Source organism: Toxorhynchites rutilus, chromosome 3 (genome assembly GCF_029784135.1).
Source record: "Toxorhynchites rutilus septentrionalis strain SRP chromosome 3, ASM2978413v1, whole genome shotgun sequence".
NCBI classification, from domain to species: domain Eukaryota; kingdom Metazoa; phylum Arthropoda; class Insecta; order Diptera; family Culicidae; genus Toxorhynchites; species Toxorhynchites rutilus.
Genome location: NC_073746.1, coordinates 79216125 through 79242255, shown reverse-complemented (window position 1 = coordinate 79242255; position 26131 = coordinate 79216125). Strand labels below are relative to the sequence as shown.

The 26131-nt window shown below is 38.1% G+C and overlaps 1 protein-coding gene and 1 pseudogene across 1 annotated transcript in view; one reads left to right on the top strand and one right to left on the bottom strand.

Annotated features, from left to right (window-relative positions):
• Positions 1-26131, top strand: part of LOC129774911 (neural-cadherin-like) — a 1140595-nt gene that overhangs the window by 375400 nt on the left and 739064 nt on the right. The window lies entirely within an intron of this gene.
• On the bottom strand, positions 953-23270 carry LOC129773262 (ER membrane protein complex subunit 3-like; annotated as a pseudogene).

The window sequence follows — 26131 nt, the reverse complement described above, 5'->3', positions numbered from 1 at the left end:
AAGTTCATCCACCGATGTTATTCTGGTTTACACTTCACGCTCTCGCTCGTGTAAACAGAGCGATTCCCCGTGCTCATCATAATCATACACTCTCCCAAAAAGTTAGTATATATGACGAGTTTTTTGGTAAATATTACCAATAATTAATAATTTTTGAATCTACTTGAATCTATTTTTCAAGTGCATTTTGGTTTAAAAAAAAAATCTTTTTTCCGCATGCTGTCAAATGTTTCTCATATAAAAAGAGCAAACGTTTTCATCACTCGGGCTTTGTTTATTAACCTTTTGTGACCGAAATAGAATTGAAATAAAGGTTGTAATTTGGGTAATTCGTATTTTTAGAAAGGAAAAAGTTCAAATAATACAACTCTAGTGTTCGAAATAATTAAAACCTAACATTTGGCGAGAAGTAAAATTGAATTACAATTAAGTTTAGAGGAGTTTTGTAGTCAATAAGACTGAAATTTCTGAAAATACCAAAACTAATTTCTGCAAATCTACCGAATTGTCAGTTGTGCTTTCATGATTTCAAACGCTCGCATTAATTGATGAAAAAATGTAGTTCTTTCATTTATCTAATTAGATTATTTTTGTCTTTCATAACGATACTTTCTCTATGTGGTTTATTTTAAGAAAATAAACTTTTTTCCTTCCTGATTATTGACATTTCAATTGGTTTCTTTTTGACTACCAATTTGATTCTATTCGCATGACCCAGATTCGTACATATTACGCGATAAGAATGGTGAACAAATGTTAAATCGGCCAGTATAACCCAGTAGAAGCAGTCGGTTCAACGTTGATTTAACATACACTCTAAACACGTTATATTAACCCAATCTTAATGCATATATTGTATATACTTTATTGATCTTTTGTATGCATATTTGTTCATTTATTGAACTAACTAACTTTTTTAAATTATTCATTGAACTATCTAAACTATAGACATCTGATCCTGCATCGATTGGGTCTGATCCACGGCTACAAATTAGGAAAAAATACACAATCATTACTACAAATAGCTACGCCAGACTACTCAATTCTCACCATTATCCTCTCCCAGGACCAGCGTGTAATTACTTCTCAGCCAAACACAATCGGGAAATATCACGAAGCTGACGAAACCCTGGCGGCATTAGGTGAGGCCTGCTCTATGCCCCGTTGCAATATTGACTTGACGCGCAGCCTCAGTGGATACGGAACCTCTGTCGTGACGAATCCGGAAAACATCCAATTGATCGAACCACCGATCACAATCTGCAAAGCGTTTATGAAGTTGTCCTTGACCAAATCCAATAGCATAAAGATGAATCTAGGACTCGAGAGGGTTCGTTTTTGTGTTTCGAAGTACCCAGATTCCTTATTATTGAAGTAATGTCTTCAAATTCTCCCGCAGCAGACGATGACGAATCATTGCTATCCAATATGTATCAATATACATAAATTGAATTGATTTTCAAGAATATTACTTACCTGTCCCGAATTCGGGTTAATTCGACCTTCTTCTGTGAAGAAATCAATATCGGAAAGTAGTGCCGTTCAACTCAATTATCAACTCGGTAATTAGACTAATAAAGTTATATTTACATTTTCTTCGCGGTTGCCAGTAATGACAATCGTAAAAGTTACTAACACCGCGAAGTAAAATGAATCAATCGTTGGCCGGGATGTGTATTGCATTTGACATTCATTTTACAAACGATTGGTAATATTTACAGAAAATATGTACATTCTACTAATGTTTGAATTACAAAAGATTTGGAAGCTTTTTTTAGTAATCCATTTTCTGGGTGTATCGACACAACTTGAGGATAAACAAAACAAAATACAATTGACGTTTCTTTTAGAAACGACATTGGAAATGAACACACGGTCATTTTGGTATCCACTCCACTTAATACACGAAGTTCATTTTTACACTTCACGAAACGGGAATAAGTACAACATAGTGAAGTGAGATGTAAGCGTAGTGGGAACGTAATTGTACGTGGATACGGGAATAAGGCCCAATGTGTGCAGTACACTCCGGAAATTATTTGGTCATATATTCCATTAGTGAGATCGTTCCTAATTATTATTTTTTTTATGATATTGTGCGGAAGACATAAATTAGACTATATGTGTTGATTGTTTTTGTTTTTTTTTATTATACTATATTATCATAATTATTCAGACAGTTCACCAGTGTAATGAAAAGCCGATAGAGGCTAGAAGCTCCGCGATAACATTGATTAATATTTAGAATTTTGTTAATTTTGTTTCAAGTGATTGTTATTTCTACAGGATATTCTCGTGTACTGTGCGAAAGTGTGGCCGTACGAGTTGTGTGCGGTCGTGGAATTGCAGCTGCATGGAATGGTATTGGTGTGGGTGCACTAATTTCTCTCGCTTTTCTCGGACTCGCTGCTTCGGGCGGGCAGTGTTTTGTTTTTTTTCGTCAGTTTTGCAGCCGAATTTTCGTGTGAATCTCGTTCGTTCGTTCTTTGTTCTTGTGAGGCTTTAAACTTTGCATTTCATTCGCCTCTAAGTGGATCTCTTGTCAACGTAGCCTTGAATGCAGTTAGATTGAATCGGAATACATACATTGTTCGTTTGGTTCGCTCGATATCCACGTTGACGGCATTGAGCTTCGCATGACGAAATGGGGGAGTAGGCATGACAATTGAGGCTTGCAGAAGAAATGAACACACGTTTGAAGTGGGAATTATCAATGAAAATTGTTTTTCCCAAATCAAATTAGTAGTCTATGTGAATGACAATTATTTTTGCTTGCGGGTGGTGAGAAAATATGGTACAAGAGTTGTGTCTAAAGATAATTTTATATTATAATGGTAAATTTTTGTGAGAATATCTGAAAATACATAGGAATGTTTAAATTAGAGTCAGAACAACGTACTTCTAGTAAGTAAATAACGCAAAGAAAAAAAAATCATACACATTTTAGCAATTTTAAACTGCCTTGGGGCCCATTAATCTGATTGGCGATCTAACGTACAAATCTACACCTAGGCGGCGCTGCGGTGAAAGTGATGATGGTTTTAAATTTTGCCATGTGAGCTTATGGAAGGTTTGTAGTTCTTTCCATAAATTACAATGTTATAATCATAAAAGATTATTTGATTGCGATGAGTTTGTTCAATTCTGCGCAATTTAATATATAACATGTTATTTATTCACCTCTTTCAGTAGTGAAAACTATAAAAATGTTGACAATGGTTGAAATTCGAGAGCACAATCAAACACAAGTAGAAAAATGCACGATTCCTGCATGTGAGAACTACCTTGGAAAGCCCGGAAGTAAAATATACGTGATTTGTTTTTGAGTTTTAGGTTACATTAGCATCATTTTCTTAGTTCAAAAACAAAATCCAGATATCTCACCGATCGTTTACGTTTTGCGTTAGATCGCCAATAAAGAATAGTTGGCCTCATACAAACTAATGTCGTATCCAGATGTCGACACCATTCCGCCGTCAAAGCGAATAGGGTTGAGCGGAGCAGGGTTGCCAACTATAATTTTCAAAAATCAGGAAGAATGAAAAAAAATCAGGAAAAATCAGGATCGTTCATATTGGGTTGTCCAGAAAATTCGTGCCGATTTTTGGCACGAATTGTGTCTTCAGACACAATTTTCGTATGGGATTTTTTCACCACCTGCAGGAAGTGTTTTTACTTTACATAGCATACTAATTTGATGGGGAGAGATTAGTTTCCATTCATGATTTGTATTTTGAAACCGTGTTCATTCCTCCTGAAAATCAATTATTATATTTGGCGCTATTTTATTTGGAAGCTCAACGCCATCAACGCGAATTATGACAGCTCTCAGCTCCAACCAAGGAAACTTTGGTATGGATCCCATTATTATTATTGCGGATATTTTTATTCTGATGAAGTAAATACAAAAATCAGGATAAATCAGGATCATTTCAGTAAAATCAGGGAAAATAGAGTGTTTGTCATGATATCTGGGAACGTGCCAAAAAGTCTGGGAAATCCTGAAAAATCAGGAAGGTTGGCATCGCTGGAGAGGAGCGTTGCTGGCAGCCGCACCAGTTCAATTCTGTGTAGCTATGTACTTCTCGCGACTGCGTTTCCTGTGGCCGCAATCTCGCACAGAGGTTCATCAAATCTAACCAAAATAAAACAGTATGTATCTAGTATGTATATAGTACCTTTAGTTTGTTAATCTATATTATTATGGAGAACAATGAGAAAACTCAGTGAGTTTTCTCGGTTACCTTCTCAGGATTCCCAAATATAATTCTTCGCCATCACGATTGGAACTCTTGGAACTTTATAAAATACATCGCAATATATTACACATTGTAGGGTCGATTAATTGTAAAGGAATTCTCTCGGTTACCTTCTCAGGTTTCCCAAAGATAACGATCCCTCGCTGTGATTGGGGTTAAATAAAGACTACACACATTGAATAATGGAATAAAACGCTGGTCCGATTAGTTTGAGAAAAGTTCTCTCGGTTACCTTCGCAGGTTTCTCACAGTTAAAACTTCGCGGTTGCGATGGGATTTCAATCACAAATACGCGCAAAAATTAAAAAATAACTAATTAATATTACAGGTTTTCCTTCTTAGGATACCTAAAGATTTCTGCTGCATGTTGAGATATGAGATTTTCAGAATTTCGTTTTGTTGAGTAGTCGATAGTTCGCGTTTATACAATCACATCACTTACCTCAGTGAATCCTGAGTCTTACCTCTTCCCACTAACAACTATCCCTTCCATGATAAACGCTAGGGAACCACGCTATAGAGGCGACCCTTCTGGCCTTCGGGCGGCGAATATCATACTAACATTCCTTCCTTTCCCCTGGTGACTGTAAGGACGTGGCCGGCGTCGTTATTGACCATTTAAAGCTCGAATCACCGAAAATTGCACAACGAGAATGATTTGCTAGTCCCAAGCGTCATTCTGTGTGTTCTTTATGCAATTTGGTTGGTTCAGGTCAATCACGGAGAGCAACTACGAATTGTACAGTCTACCCAAGCTCATAGCAAGTTATCCTGATATACACTGTTTAACTGACGAGGATTCATGATAGGCTCCTTCAACAAATAGTGCTCCATTTGCAGGGGTTCATTGATTTGTCAAAATCAAGTTTTGGAATAAGCAAATGTCGTTTGACTAGCTGTATGAGTAAATTTGAATATCCTGTAGTTTTAATAAGTCATAAATAAGCTAGTAATTTTCTCTGAAAAGAGAGTTTGGGTTTGAATGTTATAAAACATTATATAATATTCAAAATAACAACAACACGTTTACCTCATCAGTAGTAGAATAAGCAAATATGCAGAAAAAGCTGCTAGATTTCAGAGCAGATAAAACTAAATCCAGTGTTCTTAATCATACAAACTTTTTTACAAACAAATCTCGCTATACCAGCTGTCAAACAATGTGGTTTTTTAAATTTGTTTATTTGTAAGGCTCGATAGCATTATATTTACGGGGCCGAAAATTCATTTTTTGTACACAAATAATATCTTTAAACTAGTCTAGTAGGATTGGATCAATTAGTGGCGCTTTACACTGTATAGAAAAATACTTTTATAGCAAATTGAAACGTTCACAAGCACACGAGATTTTTTTTTCAGTGACAATCAAACAATTCATTGAACTTCCCCTAATTTTTATTAACATTTAACATTTAACTTAGACATTTAGCCCAGTTAGTTGAAAATGCTGTAACTTCGTGAAAAGCCAACGCATGAGGATGGAATGTACATAATTTCAAAGATCATCTCATCAAAAACGAAAAGGTAATTTTTTATTCAAACAGAAATATCTCTGTTTGGGAAAATTCCAACAGGAACGTTCTAGCAACCAAATGAAAGTGGTTTGATAAGATTAATTGGAATTGCTGTTGAGTTGGTTAGCAACAAAATGTGTTAGTTTTTTTTTACTTTTTGTTAGTTTATTTTTTATTTCATTCCGATACTTTTGTCCATTACAGCTGCACTAGGATTTGGTGATCTTAAATCGACATTCAGAAGATCGATCTTTTCGTCCCCGATTTTTTGGATCAATTTTTGTACTCCAAAAAATCGCGAAAATCGATCTTTCCGATATTTTATTTTGTAAATTCGTATATCACAAATTGATGAAAAGGAATCACAATTTTATTCACACAATCGATAGATTCACAGATTTGAATTTATATTGTTGGGTGACTATAATAACCCGAAATGTTTGTGCTGTCGCTAATGATAGCTAAATCGAGACGCAGATTAGGAACAATCTTCGGTACTCGACAAGTGAATTAGAAGTTTCCATACAGATATCTAAAACCACCGTTTATGAGCATCTGGTGAAGATTCCATAAATGTTTATTTTTTATTAATTTTTTTTAATGATGATGGTCCCACCTCATTCCCGTACAAAGGTTTGAGCAGGACGAGTTATCTTATTGATAATAATTGAATTACTGTATTTCTTTAATACATCATACTAACCAGTGAACACATTAAATTGAAAAGAAAACGGACTGGTTATCCCGCAGATATAGATCACTAATCGAAAGAACAATTTAAGCCTTTACCTAAAGTATTCATTCCATGGCTTGTCGAGAGAATTTCCAACCCGGGAAGACCCTAGACCGATCGGGTATTGAACTTAATGCCTATGTCAGTATTAGCCATGGATTTACAAGGGAAATCCCACTTTATCAGATCCTCGGCCACGGCCTGCAATTGCGATCGTTTTCGAGTTCTACTAGCTGATCAAACCCAAGCCTAATTGTAGCCGATACCCATTACTTTACATATCCCAAGGCATGTCAAGAAAAATTCCAACCCGAAAAAATCCTTGACTGATCAGGAATTGAACCCAATACCTATGTCAGCATTAGCCTTGAATTTACAAAGGAATTCCTGCTTCACTGGATACCCGATAACGGTCTGTTAATTGTTTTCGAGACAGACATTTGAGCAAACCTAAGCCTAATTCCAGCCGATATTTCAGACCGTTCGTTCAACCTGGGGTATAAACGTGTCAACCTGAATCTACAATGAGATCTACCACAACAACAACAGAAAAGTCTTGATGTAATTATTTGTTGAGAAGACGAATTTACAAGTAATCCGGTTGAGCTATCCCTAACATACCTCAGGGTTCCACATTAAACCCATTTGAATACTTTCATAAAAAAAAGAATTGTTTTTGCCTATGTTCTATCTCAAATTGTCTATATTTACTAACGCGCCGAAAAACATTCAATCGCGACTCACTTCAGAAACGCAACCAGAACATAACTTTTTGGAGACAAATCGTGACTGGTGGTAAAAAACATTCAAAACAATGCTTAGCAATAAAAATCTTGGTGTAAGCGAATTGAACCGCCATTAGTCTTCCCCAAATCAGTTAATAAATTCGCAACTGTAAGAATTTAAGAAATCGGTCCAATACAAATGTTCAGAATTACCCAATCGGAAAGCCGTCGGGTTCCATCAGGACAATGTCAGACCTTCTGTATCTTTAACAACCCGAAAAAAATGGGTTTAGATGGGATGTGCTACTTTACCCACTTTACTAATTAGATTACTAATTGCCCCTTAAGATTTTTACTTGTTTAGGTCTCTTTAAAACAGTGATAGACATTCGTTTAGTCGCACTTGACAAAAAACTTGAAACACTCACAAAACAACTAGGAATGTTCTTTTTATCGTGATACTTATTTGCTGTAGTGATAGTACATTTAAGTCACTTTTATTGAAAGGACGTGTGTCACAATCACACACAAACAAGGCGGCATCGGTGGATATAAACATTTAAACGTCGTGACATACGTTTAGCCGAAGGGCATAAAAATCGAGTTTTCGCATAATCACCAAGCCTTTATCTGTGTTTTTCTGAAAAAATACATGGGAATGTTCAATTTACAAGATAAATATTAGATATTCAACGTAAGAAGTTGGTCAGATTAGTGATTTAGGTAGAATTTAAAGGAATGGCGAAAGGTATTCTATTGACGGAAGAGGGGCGGAAAATAATAAAGATATTCAGCGAACAAAAGTTTTCTAATCGCTCGATCGTAACAAAAATTGGTCTATCTGGGAAAGTAGTAAGGAATTTTTTTAAATAGTGCCAGAAATATGGGATATAACGACCAACAAATGGGAACACCAAAGTTACTTTGCGTCTTAAAGGTCGAATAAGACACGAAGCAACCAATAAACGATGTCCACGTTTCCAAGCAATCGAAGGCATGGTTTGCCGAGAAGGACATTCCGCTTCTTGAATGACCTGCTGGCAGTCGATTGCAATCCCATAAAGAACCTATGGAGAATCTTGGCCGAGATAGTCTATGCAAACGGATGACAATTTGACAACATTTCCAGTCTCAAAGCAGTAATTCAGAAATGTTGGGCTTTAATTAATATGGCAACTCTTTAAAAGCTGTCTGACTCGATGCCAAATCGAGTTTTCAAAGTGATCCGAAATGGAGGTGGACATACTAAATATTAGCTACCGATTGGACTCGGAATTTGCCGCACAAATTTTCTTTTATTGAAATTTTAGGATGCGGCTAAACGAATGTCCACCCTGATTCCACATATTTGAATTACATAGAAAACATAAAGTGAATTTAGACCTTTTTTTAGAATGAATTCGATGAAAATAAACAATAATCGTCTTTTATGAGCAAAACTGTACAAAGAATTGACGAATGTCTACCACTGTATTATGTTAAGGGCAAGAACTTCATCTCATTGGACAACATAGAAGAGCAACTTAATCAGTTTTTCGACGAGAAATCAAATGAATTGTTTTAGTACGAAATTTTGATTCCTTCACGCAGCTTTGTGGCAGAAGATTGTGCAACGAAACGGTGTATATATTACTGGATAAATGTATTTCTACCTATACAATTTAATTTTTGTTCTGTTTTTCCTTCCCTAAAATCGGCACGAGCTTTCCGGGCAACCTAACACTTAATGTTTGCACATTTCTTCGAATGGTTACATCACCTTAAGATATTCTGATGAACGATACGATACTTCATCTATTTCTAGAATAATTAACAGGTTCACACCTTACAAAATCCAATTTATTTACGTAATTATAAACATAATAAATAAACGTCGGCACAAATCGCTGACCGAGGTAAGGGGCACTTTTCAATCATACAGTTTTCAAACTTCTGGGAAAAAAAACTACAATAAAATTTCAAAAAGTTATCCCATATAAAATGTTTCGACCATTCACCTCATCAACTGATGAAAACATCGACGAAATGAAAGGAATGGTGCTCGGAGATCGTCATTCAAGTTTCAGAGAGCTAGCCCGTAAATTAAATATCTCTCACGAGACCGTTCGTCATGTTTTGGTTTTGATTTACGTTTTAGGCACGAGAAAAGTCGCGGCACGACTAGTGCCAAAGGTGTTTAGTTTTCTTAAAAAATTTCATCGTAATCGAGTGGCTGAGGACATGCTTGAACGATATCAAATTTTGATCCTACGGCCATCCAACGCATAATTACTGCTGACAAGACATAGGTGGGGGTCTCCGTAGCCACATTGGTTGCGCGTTCGCTTAGTAAGCGATCGATCGTGAGTTCAAAACTCAGGGCCCTCATTGACCATCTTTGTGTTGTTACAGAATAACTACGTCCACGCAACAATCATCAGCGATGGAGATCGATCCACGGTCGAAATAAGATCGATTCATCCATACAACTGCTCTGCTCTGCAAGACACATCGGGCTGCTGTTCTATAAATCACTCAATAATGATCAATCAACTGTCTCCGCTGTCCGGTGGTCCAACTGGATAATGGAAGAACAGAAAGAATAATCTTACGCCTAAAAAGGCTACTGTGTGAATGTACCATATGTAATGGTAAAGAAGGAATACTGGCGAACGGCAACTTTGTAATGTGCTAATTATAGATATGATAACCATGTGACATGTACACGATTAAAATTCGGCTCTGTTACAGCTGAAATGCTAATGAGCCTTAAATAAATAAATGGGATAAAAAAAAAGACATAGGTGTGACTTTGTCTACCAATTTGAGGCAGCAGAACGGTCGATGTTTCTTTTTAAAAGAGAATTAAGGGTTTTAATATGGGACGAAATGTAACAAATGTTCACTGCAAAATGGGAAAATAGATGAAAATAAAATAAAAAATGCGATAAATTAAGCCTAGGAAATATTCAGAGCAATTTCACGCCAAATAAGCTGAAAAATGGCAGATTTTAACGCGACTCTTTTAATTTTTATTTTTTTTTTTTTAGCCTGGTGGAAACCACCCAAAATCACAAGTTTCATTATCAAATGATCAACTTTAATTACGAACATAGTTGTCATTATATTAGATTGGTCATTATAGTGCCAATGGATGTATGGGAAAAAAGTGACCCTCGAATTTTCAAAGCGAACTTGATTAAAATGATGATTCCCACGCAAAACTACCCTATGCAAAATATCAGCTCAATCGGACTACATTTACTAGTGTCGCACAGCGGTCAAAGTTTGAGTTTTTTTGAAAACCGAAAAATCACCCAAGGGTAAAGGTAAAGGAATTCGGGGTTTTCAAAAAAAGTTTTTTGATGCCAAATGTCTTAGAATTGCATGAAACGTCGAGATTTACTGTTATCACGAAAAAAAATTTTTTGTCAGAAATTGACTTTTCGGCACTTGTCTGAAAAGTCGATTTTTTTACGAAATTTTTTTCTCGTGATAGCAGTAAATCTCGTAGTTTCATGCAATTTGAAGACATTTAGCATCAAAAATTTTTTTTCGAAAACCCCGATTTCCTCAACCCTTGGGTGATTTTTCGGTTTTCAAAAAACTCAAACTTTGACCGCTGTGCGACACTAGTAAATGTAGTCCGATTGAGCTGATATTTTGCATAGGGTAGTTTTTCGTGGGAATGAACATTTTTAATCAAGTTCGCTTTGACAATTCGAGATGGCCATTTTCATTGGCACTCTATTGGTCATATCGAGAGAGCGGTTAGTCCTAGGATAAAAAGTTATATACAGTTGTTAGTAGTATCGAATGTAGATTAAATTTTCATGTTATTTTGAGGATTTTGCAAAATTAAAAAATAATCCAATCTTGAGTATCTGACATCGCACCACTGTATGTCAAAATTTTGCTGTATTAAAAAAAGTATTTTAAACAATTGCATTTAGAAATATCGCGACCAGTTGATTTGGCGTAGAATCTCTTCTGTAAAACGGAAAATAAAAATTAAATAAATAATGTTTCAAAAATCAGGTTTTGGCGAGTAACCAGGAAAAATGACAAAGGTCTGTACAATTAATATGAAATGTCCTGGATTGAATTAGTCGTAGTATTTCACACTAATTCACATTACTCTGCAACGATTGAAGAGATAAAAGTCAGTAAATATAAACATTGCACATATTTAGTGGAAAATCTATATATATAAAAATGGATTTCTGTCTGTCTGTCTGATTCTTATGAACTCGGAAACTACTGAACCGATCAACATGAAAATTGGTATGTAAAGATTTTTGGGGCCGGGGAAGGTTTTCGTGATAGTTTGAGACCTCTCCCTCCTCTCTAAGAGGGGGGCTGCGATACAAATCTCTTGGAACTGCCATACAAATGAAGCATACATTTCTGAACCAAATTTCGCATGTGGAGGTTTTAGGAGGCAAGAAACATTTCTAAGGTGGTTCAACACTACTCCCACCCTTCTGTGGGAGGGGGGAGGGTTTGTTTCTATGATGATTAGACTCTCCACCCCCCTCTCTAAGGAAAGCTGCCATACAAACGAAACACAAACTTCTGCATAACTCGAGAACTAATCAAGCACAATTTTGGATGTGGGGGTTTTTGGTTATGAGAAATGTTTCTATGATGTTATGACACCCTTCTTTCCTCTGGAATGGAGAGAGGGTCCCATAAAAATATTACACATATTTCAACCAGAAATATTCCAACCAAACATGACGATTGAAAATTTTCGGAAAACTCTGATGGGAAAATTCGGAAAATTCAATTCCGCAAATTCGTAATTGTTCTACATTTACGAATTTGCGCTAGCGAAATTGATCTTTGTTCGGAACTGAAAATGTGATGGAATTTTAATGTGATGAAACGCACTCCTATATCTTCTTCTATCTATACCAAAAAAAGGATTGCCGGATGTGTTGATAAGAACAGAACTCGAGGAAGGAATTGTCTGATTTCTTTATTCTATCATATTTTCTGTATAAAACATTTATTCCATGTAACGGAGAAACATGTTATTTGCAAGTGGTTGAAAAATCTTGAACGAGAATTGTGTCTGAAAATAATCTGATATTATAATAACGAGTTTTGGCAGAGGTACTAGGAATTGTATAGTAAAAGGTAATTAAGATAAGAATTAAGTAAGAAGATCAATCAATGAACAGTTCTGTGATTGGACCCATGAACGTGCGCTTAAAAAGAAAACGTGGATGTGATGACGAGAAATAAATTTTGGATGGCTATAAATTGTTATAATAGTTATAAATGAAAATTATAAATGAAAATGTACTTTTCTGTATCAAACATTTATTCCATGTAACGCAGAGAATGTTATTTGCAAGTGAATCAAGAATCTTGAGTGAAACTTATGTTTGAAAATAAATGTATATTATAGTGGTGAGTTTTGTTAGAAGTAATAGGAAATTTATATTAAACTTGCTGTTGCCGTGTCAGCCCAGATATGCCGAGTTAATTTTTTCGAATTTTTCTAATCATCTCAAATATTCTTCAAAGTATTCTATTCATCTAATTTGGGTGAAGACAAACTCAACGATATATAAACAACGCAGATCTGATCAGCCGTTCTCCTGTGATGATATACGTACGCGGGAAAATCCCTTTTTTATATATAAAGATGGAAATTATAAGAACCAAATGGAAATTGTAAAGATCACTCAATGGAGAGTTTTGCGATTGAACCCTGGAATGTATGCTCGGTTAGTAGATGTGAATGTTCGAAAAAAATCATATCAAACAAATAATTTCGGGCGGGACGAAGTTCCTAAATTTGCGACTGAAGTTCAAAACAGATTTCTATGACTTTTCCAAATAAAACATTAATCTCTACGAAGAAACTAGCGGAAACACATTGAATGGTCCAATTTTTAACACAAAAAAGTACCAAGGCATATTTTCCAATACCTGTTTCATAACGTATAGTTCTTCTCTATGTTTTCAAGCGTTTCGTGGAACTCGTGAAACGATACTTATTAAGTTCGTTGCATTGGGGGAAGCGGAACCCGTGTTGTCTGACAATAGCCACAGCTAACAAATAATTTGACACGCCTAATTGGGAGCCACCATCAACGACTGCAATACTGATTTTTCCGACCGAACGCGCCAAGCCAAGAATGAAATGTCGGAAGTTTTCAAACCCTCTGGCCGAAATTTAAACCACACGACGGCGACAGCTTTCGGTCCCCCCCTGGGGAACCCCTAAACGAATTGAATAGAATCACAATCCTGTCGTTTACCGCGTATCGGTGTCACGTCGTGCCGCTGCTGCTGTTGCAGCAGTTGCAGTCGCTTTGCGGTTCACCTAAAGTGATCCATCGTCACCCTCGCTGTGAGTTGAAATCCCCGGATCCAGGAAACGGCGCTAACCACACACACACATGCAATCGCTAACGCTAGCTGTCTGAATGCTAACGATACGACACCGCACCACGATCGGAACACTTATTCGCTAGTGATTCGATTTTGGCCCGCAAATCCCGCATTTAAACTACACCCAGGTTTTTTTTTACGCGGGGGATACGTACCTCGTAAAAAAAACCGCGTCAATTGGAAAATCCGCGTAAAAAAACCGCGTTAATTCGAAAATCCGCGTGAAAAAAAACGTGTTAATTGGAAAATTCCCGTAAAGAAAAAAAGGTCACTTAAATTCCTCTTGAGAATCGTGATGGGGTGCGGCATACGCTCTGAGGGAGCTTGAAAGGGAGAGATATGAACTGAGAGAGAGAAGTGATGTTGCTCAGGTTTACGCGCAAAAATCGCGCTTATTTCATTCCTAAATGGGATTGATGCTATGCATGAATTTCATTGTGTGTGGCTCTCGATGAGCGGACTTAAATACATGTACATGAATCTTTCTTCCCCCAGCCGTTATATGGGGTTGGATGAAACTTCGTTGCACACGAAGGTCGTACGGAGGATTTCTGCTTCGCAGTGGTGTGCTCATCAACCCATTCTTGCACAAGCTTTATGCTATCTCGAGATACTTCTTCTTGCACTTGCAGATTCATCAGCTAGCGACCCAGCTTGTATTTCTCCTGGAAATGCTTTCTCTGCAGCGCTAATTGCCTCTGTTCCAACTCTAACTGCTTCTGGTCTAATTCTTTCTGTTCTGTCAGGCATTTGCATTGCAAAATCTGTCCTCCGACTTGACGTGGTCGTTCCCATCGAAACTGGCATAGGCGGTGGTGAACAACGCGGGCAAATTGAATCTGTGTTCGCTACAGATGCATCGAACCTGGCACATAGGTGCGGCACTAATATCCGTCAATAGCACTAAGTTCCGTCATATGGTCTCAGGAAGCATGAGGGACAGATTTGATATTGCTCAGTTTTTTTTACGCGGTGACCGCGTTAAAAAAACCGCGTTAATTGGAAAATCCGCGTAAAAAACCGCGTTAATTCGAAAATCCGCGTAAAAAAAACCTCGTAAAAAAAACCGCGTAAAAAACCGCGTAAAAAAAACCTGGGTGTACTTGAAATCAGCACATCCTGGCCCGGCGTGTTTCAGCTGTCAGGCTCCACCCGTAGGCTTGATCCTCACATACGAACGCACGCAAACACGGAACGCTGGCGGATTCAACGGGTTTGGCTTGAAGATGATTGTTGAAAACAGAAGAAGTGGAACTGTGGCGAACAATTCCATTGACATGTTGAAATCAGGAAATGGCACAACGAGTTCTGGTATTTGTGGGCGAATGTGGAAATAAAGTTAAATGACATTCCAGTCCTGGATAGCGGCGCCCACTTCCGTCCGCTTCCAAAGTCCGTCATCATACATGGGTGCGAAGGAGGCTCTTGATTCCGAACAGCGTATAATGTGCTGTAGCATTACGTCCGCCGCTTGGTTGCCACCCACTCGCATCACATCACCAGGCAGCGGAAGAATGTAGGAATTTTCTAAAAGTGGATTATTTGTGATTTGGATGTTGACAGAACTCGGTTGCTGATATTGTGGCGGTTCGGGAAATATTTGTCTAACGTTTGAGCGAACTCAAACTCAGAAAACGGTTCCGCCAACTCGGTTTAGGTTCCACTCGGACTCGGTGTAAATCTCGCTAGTAATTGGATGAGTATGTGGGTTATCACTCGGATCGCACGAGTAAATTAAGAAATTTCATTATGCTGTGAAATGCAGAACATAATGACTCGGTGCTGCGAGGTTAACTTATTACACAATGCGAGCCTCATATCAGAAGTTCTTGTTGTTTATTGGATTGACACACTGTAACAGAATAATTCACTCATTCGCACAAAAATGCGGTCTGCGATTATGTGTCTACTACTGTTGCCACTGCTGTCATTTACTGCTCCAGCTCCCAGCCTCAATGTATCTTGGAATGAAATTGCGATGAAGAACACAGACCAGCTTTGTGTCTGTGCGCCATGAATTCTCGTGCAGATGTCGACTTCCGTCCCTTTTTGTATTGAAACAGTGTGGGGAAGATGAAAGCGTAGTGATGATTTGCGACTTCCTGTGGTGACTATAATCAAGTTCCCAGTCGACCTGCAGTGCGAGAACCTTCTCTTTGCCACAATAAACCCATAAAAACCGGTATGGAAATTTGATCAGTTTAACGTTACAGGCACCGTTCTCATTTCCTGGCAAAGTAATAACCGAGAGCGGAGTTTGGATTCTTGGTTGCGTTCGCAGAAACCAACCATTTGACAGATTTAGTTCATTGGAACCTTAACTTCAAATATAGTATAACAAACTCGATCAACCCTCGCATCCACCGGTCGCACCGATTCGACCCGAATGCAAATGAGATTTTCTGCAAAACCATACAGAACAGAAAAAAACCCTTTTGTCATCACATTTTGTCGACCTGATTGCGTTAATGACACCTTCCACCACCAGTTGCCATCACGCTGCGGAAAAAAGCCACGCCACCAGAAATCGATCACCTATGTGCAATTGGCAAAAACCCACATTTCAGCAGCTCTCTGGACCTTGTCAAAATGTTGAATTTCTGTCTTTTCCTGTCGCATTGTCTCTCACCCGGGTCCGGATCCGGCGTTGGTCATTGTGGCCTTTATGGCAAATGTGAGTGCAATAAATTTTAATGAGTACATATCGGACATCCCCGCAGTCCTCCCCACACCGTCAGTGTCACCGATCCCTCGAGTTCGTGACACCGAAAAACGGTTGTCAGCATAAAAACCAGTATTGATAACGCAATGAAGCAAATATTGTTTCTGGGAGGAGCGAAAAAAAAAACACGAGAATGATGAACCGACAAAAAATTCTCCACCCCATAAACCATTTCCGTTTATCATTCACCGGGAGCATTCGTTCGAACAATGTCATACAAGAAGTGAGGCATTAACTTTGTTCCCCAAATTGCCCCATCAATTAAGTGCCCAACGAGCTTTGGCGCGATACCATCGCACCCGACGACGAGTGAGACGAGGGAAACATGTCGCAATCATTTTCATATTGGTTATCAGTGACCCGGGGGGTCACAGCCAGCTCTCACAACACAACACAGAAGATCGACCCTGGCGATGATACTGATTCAATAACATTCGGCTGTCTCATACCCATCGATAAGCGACAAAATCGCCGCTTTTTCGCAGATGAATTCCCCCTCACATGCTGCGGCACAGACAGCAGCGGATCAATTTGGCTCGTATCACTGTTCTTAAAACCAATAAAAGTTGTCCGGCTCATTGATTGCCAAAGTTACGTTTGCTGCGAATCTTAACTGCTATTAATCCGAAAACATCTGAAGTTATCGAAAAAAACGGCACATTGTTTCTAGCTGCTGTTTTTATGTGTGTTAGCTCTGAGTATGAAATTGAAATTGGAAGCTTTTCACAGATTGCTTTCCAGATTTGTGCTTCTTTATAATGGTTCAGTTTATGCAGTCTCCTACACTGTTGGTTAGTCTTTCGGGTGATGTAACTGTTTCCATGACAATTTGTTAAACTAACTGCTTTTGTTTTGTGTGGATCTGTTTTTATCTTGTGACAAAAACGACACACTTTCCGTCTGGAGCACATTTATTGACATTGGCAAACGTTAACCCTCCTGTACTCGCGTGCAAAGTCATAACACGTATACTCGCGCACGGTGTCACAGACCGAAAATTGAACTTCTCTGAAATGTTGCCATTGTGTATTTTTCAGGCATTATTGGCATTTATTTGAATAAGAAGGTGTGATTGAATGAAAAAACTCAAGAAAATACGTTTTCTTCGTCTTTATTATGTTTTAATAGTCATCTGATTCAGTCTCCTCAAAATAGAGTAACTTTTGATACTCCAACACAAATAACGAAATTCGAGTTTTTCGCTGTTATTAATTAAAAGTAAGCAACTGAATCTAATTCATGGAAGTATAAAGAGCTATAAAATAACATAAAAACATATTAATCGATTGTGGTCAGCATAACTGCATGCTCGATACAAACATATTTTTTTTACATTTCATGCATTTCTTGCATGTTTTGTGGTCTTTTATCGAAGAGAAGAATGTATAACAACTTTCTAGTTAATTACCAGATGATACAGGTTCTGGAATATAAAGTTTGCATATTTCTAATTTTCTGTGTCTCTGTTTTCTTAGTAAACTAAGAACTGATGCCTTTTTTCAGATGGGACATAAAAAGATGATATAAAAGGATTTCTAGGAACTTCCTTTTATTTTTCTTGTTTTCTGGTCGATATTGTACATTATAAAAAAATATCCCCGAAACTGTAACTGTAAAAATTAACATACCGATTAGTTTATAGTTTACTGTTTGCAATTCTTCCACAAGTGAAATTCTCTCACAAGTGTGTAATGTTTGCCCATTATATTTAGCGAATAACTATACGAAAGTCAAACATTTATATTATGCATTTGAACGTGTGAATCTAACGACGAATATATCGACGAATAGTTAATATATGGATCCGTTCAATCCAGTTCCAAATGCATTATATTCAATAAATATTCCACGCCACTAACATTAGTATACATTTCATTCAACAATATTCTAGAATATGAAGAATGGCACTTGTCCAAAAAAGTTACTCCTATACTCGCGTCGGTGTGTCAGACCGAAAGTGTTACAAAATTGGCACATGTCCCCTTTGTACCAACACATGCGATACGCTAAACGATAACGAACAACGAATAACGAAGCTAGAGAGAATCGCAAAATCGTAGTGTTGATATTTTCTGAGAAATGAACGAATTATTGATTTCTCGGACTGACAGACCAATGCGCGAGTATAGGAGTGTTAAGTGTCATAGGCTTGCTGAGGAGCAGCATATTAAAGCCTATAACGAAAACAAAAAAAAATATGCGAGAAAAAAAATGGCAAAACTGTTGAGCGTATCAAAATTCGCTGTAGAGATCAGCCATTCCACTTCAAAACGATATACTGGCTCTCAGATTTTCATCCAAATTGTTTTGGATGGACCGTTTTTCTTTTATTTTTTTTTTTACAGCTTTCAAGAAAAAATATAACAGAATATCGCGCCCTTGGTCCCATACCATGTAAACTATAAATAAAAAGTTAAGTTGTGTTTAAATGACTTGATATATGAAACGATTTATTTCAATTTTCATAAATAAAAACCAAAGTGAGTTTCTGCTCGAGAACGGGTTGTTCGGTTTATGCTGTCTGTTTTGTTGTTTTCATTTTCACTCAAGGAAGTTTATACGGCGAGAAAAATTGGAAAAGTGAAGAAATTTTATTAAATATGTTTTCTCTATATTAAAGTAACATTTTTTTACTGATGAGAAAAAATGATAATTGAGGGGCTTAGAATGCAAGGGGTGTAAGTGACTTGATCGATTTCTCTTCATCAACTTTTCTTTAGTTAATAACTCAATTGCAAAAACGTTCCAATTTAAGTTTGCTATAGAATCTGATAGGTGAGGTTCTGACCTATCTTCCACATTGTCAAATACAGCTGGGAATGTATTTGAGGCTAAGCTATGACCAAAAGAGAGAGTCGATGTAGAGAAATCGATCAAATCACTTACACCCCTTTCATTCTAAGCTCCTCACATAACCCAGGAGGCATCTCTTCTAGGATAACAGAGGATGGTTTTCATCATATCTCGTTCCACTTTTGTTCTTTTATCTGATACGCACCATTCAACGACTGTTTCCCATCCTTCTGTCATCATCACTCGGAAAACACTGGTGGTGAACAAACAATACGCAACAACTAAACAAAACGGCCCTTTTCAGGGTCACCAAATCATTATCAAAGAGTTTAACGATGTGATTTTTCAAACATGTCCAAAATCAACAGATAGCCTAACGGGAATCTTACGTCAACAATGCGGTCGTGTCTCGGACACAACCCTCCTGTGACTTTTTCGTTAGGTTTTGAAATATTCTACGAAAAAAAATATAGGAGGTTGTGTCCAGGATACGACCGCATTGTTGACGTATAACTGTTATTTTATATAAGTCGCTTATTTATAACTTCGGATATTATTCTATAATGCTATGCTGTGAAATTTTAGAAACAACTGCTTAGTAGAATAATCTCTGAAATAGTATTTATATTGTAGAATCAGTTGACGATAATTGATAGATGATTCATTCTTGCCCTCGCAAAACAATACACCAGCTGATCGTATGTCCCAATTTATTTCATGTCAATGCATTGAAAATTTACCTCGAACGTTATTCCGGTGGCATTTTTCGCAATTGACATAGACTCGGCTACAGTCGATTGTATACATGTTGCATCAGCACCATTATTCCACATCTCATAACTACATCAATATATCTTTGGCACCGCATGGAAACAATAACAATGACAACACTTGCAAGTATCAAATATCATGCTACATGTTATTTAGTATTGCCTCAAAGGAATCGCACCTCTAGGCATCGTTCATACAACGTATACCAAGAGCCAAACAAGCGTTCGCCATAGCATGCATACAGAGCCATACATTGGTGGCTTGAAACTACTAGGAATATAAACACTTCTCATCATTTTGCGCTATTCTCAAAAGAAACCCTTCTGTTAATATTACTGGCCTCAAAAAAAGTTGCATTACTTCCTCATGCTCGAGAGAAGCGCAACTGTCACCCTTAGTGGAGAAAATTTTGCTACTGGCAAGCGAAACCTAATCACATACAAAATTCCAGATCGACATTCACTTTCTTGGTGACTAAACAAGCTAAATAAACTCTTTTTGTTAATAACAACCTCGAAAACAGTAGCAATGCTTCATTATGATCAATATTAGCGCAAATGCAACCCTAATTAAAGGCAGTTTTGCGACTGGCACGCGAACCCAAATAACTTATAACATTCCAGTAAGACATTCAAGATGCTTGCTATGCCCCAAATATTTTTTTGGCGCACAACCTTAACGCCTGTTTCGCCATAACGTCAGTTTAATGCATTGATGTATTCTCAAAGGCACCAACGAAGCCCTTATGATGACGGAAAATAAACAATGTTAACTGCTTGGAAAAATACTGAATTATGCCACACAGCTTGTACTCTGCTGTAACACCCGTTGATGCGAATTCGCTGATGAGTTTGTCAAGAGCGACCGCCTTCACCACCAGCGGGGGGAGCTCGATTTTGGTTGCTACCTGGGTAACGGCGTTTACATTTTCGACCGACGCGCTGAAATCGCCTACTTCGCTGTTGTTCGATGCGGTGTCACACTCGCGAAGGCTCGGTTCAGTGCGAGCGCTTTTCACTGCACCAATATCGCGTGCATCATTAGATGACGCTTGCCTCGAAATTTTATTGCCCCTGGCAATGCGTTCGTTTTTTGCAGGGCTCCAGCCTGCCTTCCTCTTCTTCTTGCTCATCACACACTACGCGAAACGTCCAATTTATGACGCGGAAAGAAAAACACACGATACGAATAACGCCAAAAACGAACTGAAAAAACCACACGACGATATCCAAGTTGGATTACCACTGGTGGGGTCCAATCTCAGATCGAAGCGCAGCGAAAGCAAAGTGAGCTGGATTGCTCAACAGACCGATGCCGAATGAAAGTTTGCCTCAGTGAGATCCACTGTTTATACTCTAGGCAAGTATTTCCCTTCATTCTTCTAATTTTCCTTTGTTCACAGAGACTTTAAATCCTACGATTTGCCCCCCCATTGATCGGCGATAAGTTGCTCGTTATTGACAGCTCTGTTCGGGAAAGCACACAAATGGACAGAACAAATGTATGAGAAAATGGAAACGCTTAAAGTTTTCATGAATTTTAACCATTTAAAAACTAGGGGATTCTAATGTATAGCATATTAAACAAATCTTACGGAATTTCCGATCCGTTTAGTATGTAAATCACCAAAATCCGTTCGCAGCAAAAATAGTTATTAACGTTAACTTTATTTCATAAAAACGTGACCTGTTTTCTGATTTGGCACCCTTAATGAAAGACGTAGTTCTACGTCAAAAATGGTGTGTGTAGATGTGGTCGACAAACATATTGGGAAAATATGACAAATCAACTACTTTCTGTTTTTATTTCAAATATTTTGTGGACTAACAGAATTTAAACCAACTAATTCAATAGCAAATCCAATTAGCCTTATCAACCAGCTTTCATTTGATTTCTGTATCTGTAGTATCTGTAGGACCTTTCAATACAGAGATATTGTTGTTTGAATCATCAACAATCATCAATGAAATTGATGATTAATTGTTTATTAAGTAATGATCGCATCACCAATCGAAAGGTAATTTTGAAAACTCCAATAAATTCTGTTGAAGGATAATGTTACATTGATCGACAAAAAGTATTCAAATTTTTTGCATCGATTTAGGAAAGGACCGAAAACCTGCTTTCCGATTTGCGATGCGATCATATTTTTGTTTGAATTACAAATTTTCCCTTCGTCTTTGATGATTAATTGTTCAATAATAATCTCTGTGTTGAAATTCGCTCTAGCTCCATTTTAACAAATTCCATATTAATACGATTCCTAATTTCAAGTGATATCCTGAAACAGGAAGAAAAAGGGATGAAAAGTTTGTAGGTATCTAAGACCACTGTTTTTCTTTCGATTGTTGAGCTAATGCGGATAGTGGTTTGTGGATTGTGCCAATCTAACTAATTCAATCGTTGTTTGTTCAGGACGAAAACTTGTAAGGGGGGTCCTGTGCGAGCCTTTTAAAATCGCCGACTTTTGCGCCAGAGGACCAATGTCCTCTGTCGGGATTCGGATTGATTGTTGCCCGGACCAGCGCGTACCGTAGGCCTCGCTACAGTATCCTCCTTCAAATTGCGGCTTGCCACACTTCCCAATTTGCTGGCGAGAATTTCGAAAAGTTTCTCTGTCGTTTTGAGGAACCCAATCTTTCTTTCTAACCGAAACTAAATAAGAAAATGTTACTAATTTTAAAATAAACCGCTAATGTTTTAATAAAAAATTAACCAAATCTTTTTCCAGAAATTTTCCGAATCTTTGTTTCTTATTTTCGTCAAAACACCTAACTCCTTTTCCCAAAAATTCCAAATTGCTTGTGACGTCACTCTTTACGTGTTTTCCTAACTCTATGATTATCCTACTAACACAATATTTTGTCCCTACTAATTGGTGTCGTTTTACGCGTAACTGTGGTGGGGGTCCGTTATATAGCGTTCTGTTTCAGGGTACTCACTCTATTTGATGTTTTAATACCGGGATGAGTACACCCGTGCAGCAACGGTGGGGTTTTCAAATGGTGGAGCAGCGTGATGATTTATTCCGCTCCGACACCAAAACTCTCACCGACGTGAGTTCCGGTAAATCTCGCTGGCGTTGGTGGACTTTCCCGTCCTGAGCTTACCGTATTGGAGTAGGGTCGCGTGTAGCGTGCGACTCACACGGGGCCGAGCTTCCCTTCCGTTGACCAACGCGCTCCAGAATGGTCTATAGTGGTACGCAACCACGAGGCGATAGACCACTCCAGGGGATTTACCGTAGCACCAAGATCTCACAGCGATGGCTGATCGCCGGAACGCAAGCGCAGTCCCGACTAGGACTCGGGCACGTAAATGTAACCTGTACACGGAGCCACCAAGGCTGTATAAATTGCCTTCCATTATTATAAAATCATCAAACCAATGTTGTTTTAATAAAAATTTACCTCCGTTTTACTGGGTGCAAAGCACACTGCTGCACTAACTTTTAATTATACTAATTGATTGTACTCAATTGTACAATTGTCCTAAATAAAATTTCACAATGAACAAAAGCGTCTTTATAGTAAACAATAAACTCACTTCTACTTGATTTGAATAATCGCGCAACTCACGATTTATTGATATTTTTATCCAAATCACTCCGAAAATATCTGGAAATAATCAAAACTTAATATTCGAAACGTTTTGAAACTATTTTTACTGTTACTTCACAAAAAAAAACTACTCAAAATAATGTCACTCGTTTTCACCAAAATTGAACTTCTTCGCTCGGCGGCTCAGAATGGAAAGGTCGATTCCTCTGTTCTTTCCGATTGCGAAACCTTTCGAATCTTCTAGTAAATTTTTTTTTATACTTCTGTCTCTACTTCCGGATCTTTAGGCATTCTCTAATCTAGAATTTTCGTCGAGGACTACTAAATTCTTGATCGATTATTCTGAGCGTCTGATTCTATTCGTGGTATGATATCTAACATTAGGCGTAACTCAATTTAAAATTTTCATGAAACGACCTACTCGTTTCAAACTGTATAGAATCAGTTGTGTCAAAAACTTTGAAGATTCGTAAAAGCTGATAATACAAGATTATCATAAGCCATACTGAAAATTATAGACAACCTTTGTGGTGGACTGATCATGGACTGTGGATTCTGCGGCTTTAATGATGGTGGCTCATGATTCGAGTCTTGCGAGAAACCAATGGTCTTGAAAAAGACCATTTGGATGTTATTTGTGTGGGAAATGCTTCCGGCCCTGTTATTCTCAACGTCGGAACTTCTGTTTATTGTCGTGTCATGCACCACATAACTGTGTGGGGAGTAAAAGGCCTGCCCGGGTAAGGGAGTAAGAAGTGCCCCCAAACCAAATCACCAGCTGTATGGCAAATATTGTATAGGATATTAAATAAGAAATTTTGGCGGCTTTTTTGAACCACTATGTGGTTTTATAAAGGGTGTGTCACGTCAAATTGCATCACGGAAAAAACGCTGTAGAAATTCGCCCAGTAGACCGATCCTTTTGAAAATTTTAGACAGTAAAATAAAAACTATTAAACAACTTTTTTGGCATTTTCTTTTTATTCATACTTCGAGCCCAAGCCCATATGCTCGCACCTTCCTCTTTACCCCGTCCATAAGGTTCTGTACAACGTCAGGTTGTAGTTTTTTTTTTAACAGAAATCCATTTTCTCTTGAAGTCCGCCTCCGATTTGACAACTTTTGGGTTCTTCCGGAGGGCCTGCTTCATAATCGCCCAATATTTCTCTATTGGGCGAAGCTCCGGCGCGTTGGGCGGGTTCATTTCCTTTGGCACGAAGGTGACCCCGTTGGCTTCGTACCACTCCAACACGTCCCTTGAATAGTGGCACGAAGCGAGATCCGGCCAGAAGATGGTCGGGCCCTCGTGCTGCTTCAATAGTGGTAGTAAGCGCTTCTGTAGGCACTCCTTAAGGTAAACCTGCCCGTTTACCGTGCCGGTCATCACGGAGGGGGCGCTCCGCTTTCCGCAAGAGCAGATCGCTTGCCACACCATGTACTTTTTGGCAAACTTGGATAGTTTCTGCTTGCGAATCTCCTCCGGAACGCTGAATTTGTCCTCTGCGGAGAAGAACAACAGGCCCGGCAGCTGACGAAAGTCCGCTTTGACGTAGGTTTCGTCGTCCATTACCAGGCAATGCGGCTTCGTCAGCATTTCGGTGTACAGCTTCCGGGCTCGCGTCTTCCCCACCATGTTTTGCCTTTCGTCGCGGTTAGGAGCCTTCTGAACCTTGTATGTACGCAGGCCCTCCCGCTGCTTGGTCCGCTGGACGAATGAACTTGCCAAATTCAGCTTATTGGCGACATCCCGGACCGAACTTCTCGGATCACGTCTAAACTGCTTAACTACGCGCTTGTGATCTTTTTCACTGACGGAGCATCCATTTTTGCCGTTCTTCACCTTCCGGTCGATGGTTAGGTTCTCGAAGTATCGTTTTAGTATTCTGCTGACCGTGGATTGGACAATTCCCAGCATCTTACCGATGTCCCGATGTGACAACTCCGGATTCTCGAAATGAGTGCACAGGATTAATTCACGACGCTCTTTTTCGTTCGACGACATTTTTCCAAATTTACGAAAAATTTACAGTGAAGCATGGCCAACGTGATCTATACACTCTTATCTGATTATAAGCGAGAGCTGAAGATATAATTCCTAAAAATTAATTTTCTACAGCGTTTTTTCCGTGATGCAATTTGATGTGACACACCCTTTATAAGGTCTATGGTGGAAAATGTAATTTTTCGTTTATTTCACGTCATCCTCAAGAGCTTCGAGATAAAAGTTTGAAAAAAATGCTGAATGTGCATTTCACCACGGTGTATCAAGAAAAATTATCAAAAAAAAATTTCATCAAGTACTAAAAAAACAATTGAAATTTTGAATTTTTTCTTGGGATTAAGTGATTCAATACTTCTCTAATTCATATTTAAATGTGTTCCTACGGCTTTTCTAGATGTGTGTGATTTTTTTTAGATTTTAGATTTTTCAGTGTTGCGCGTTACAAAATAATTATTTTTTTTTAATTTCCAAAGGGTTTAGCTGGGTAAGGGAGTAAAAAGTCCCCCAAACCAAATCACCAGCTGTATGGAAAATATTGTACAAGGTACTAAATAAAATATTTTGGCAGTAGTACCATATATTTGAGTCCTTATGTACTTTCAGTATTTTTTTTCATATTTTTGTCTCGAAGCTATTGAGAATGGCGTGAAAAAAACGAAAAGTTG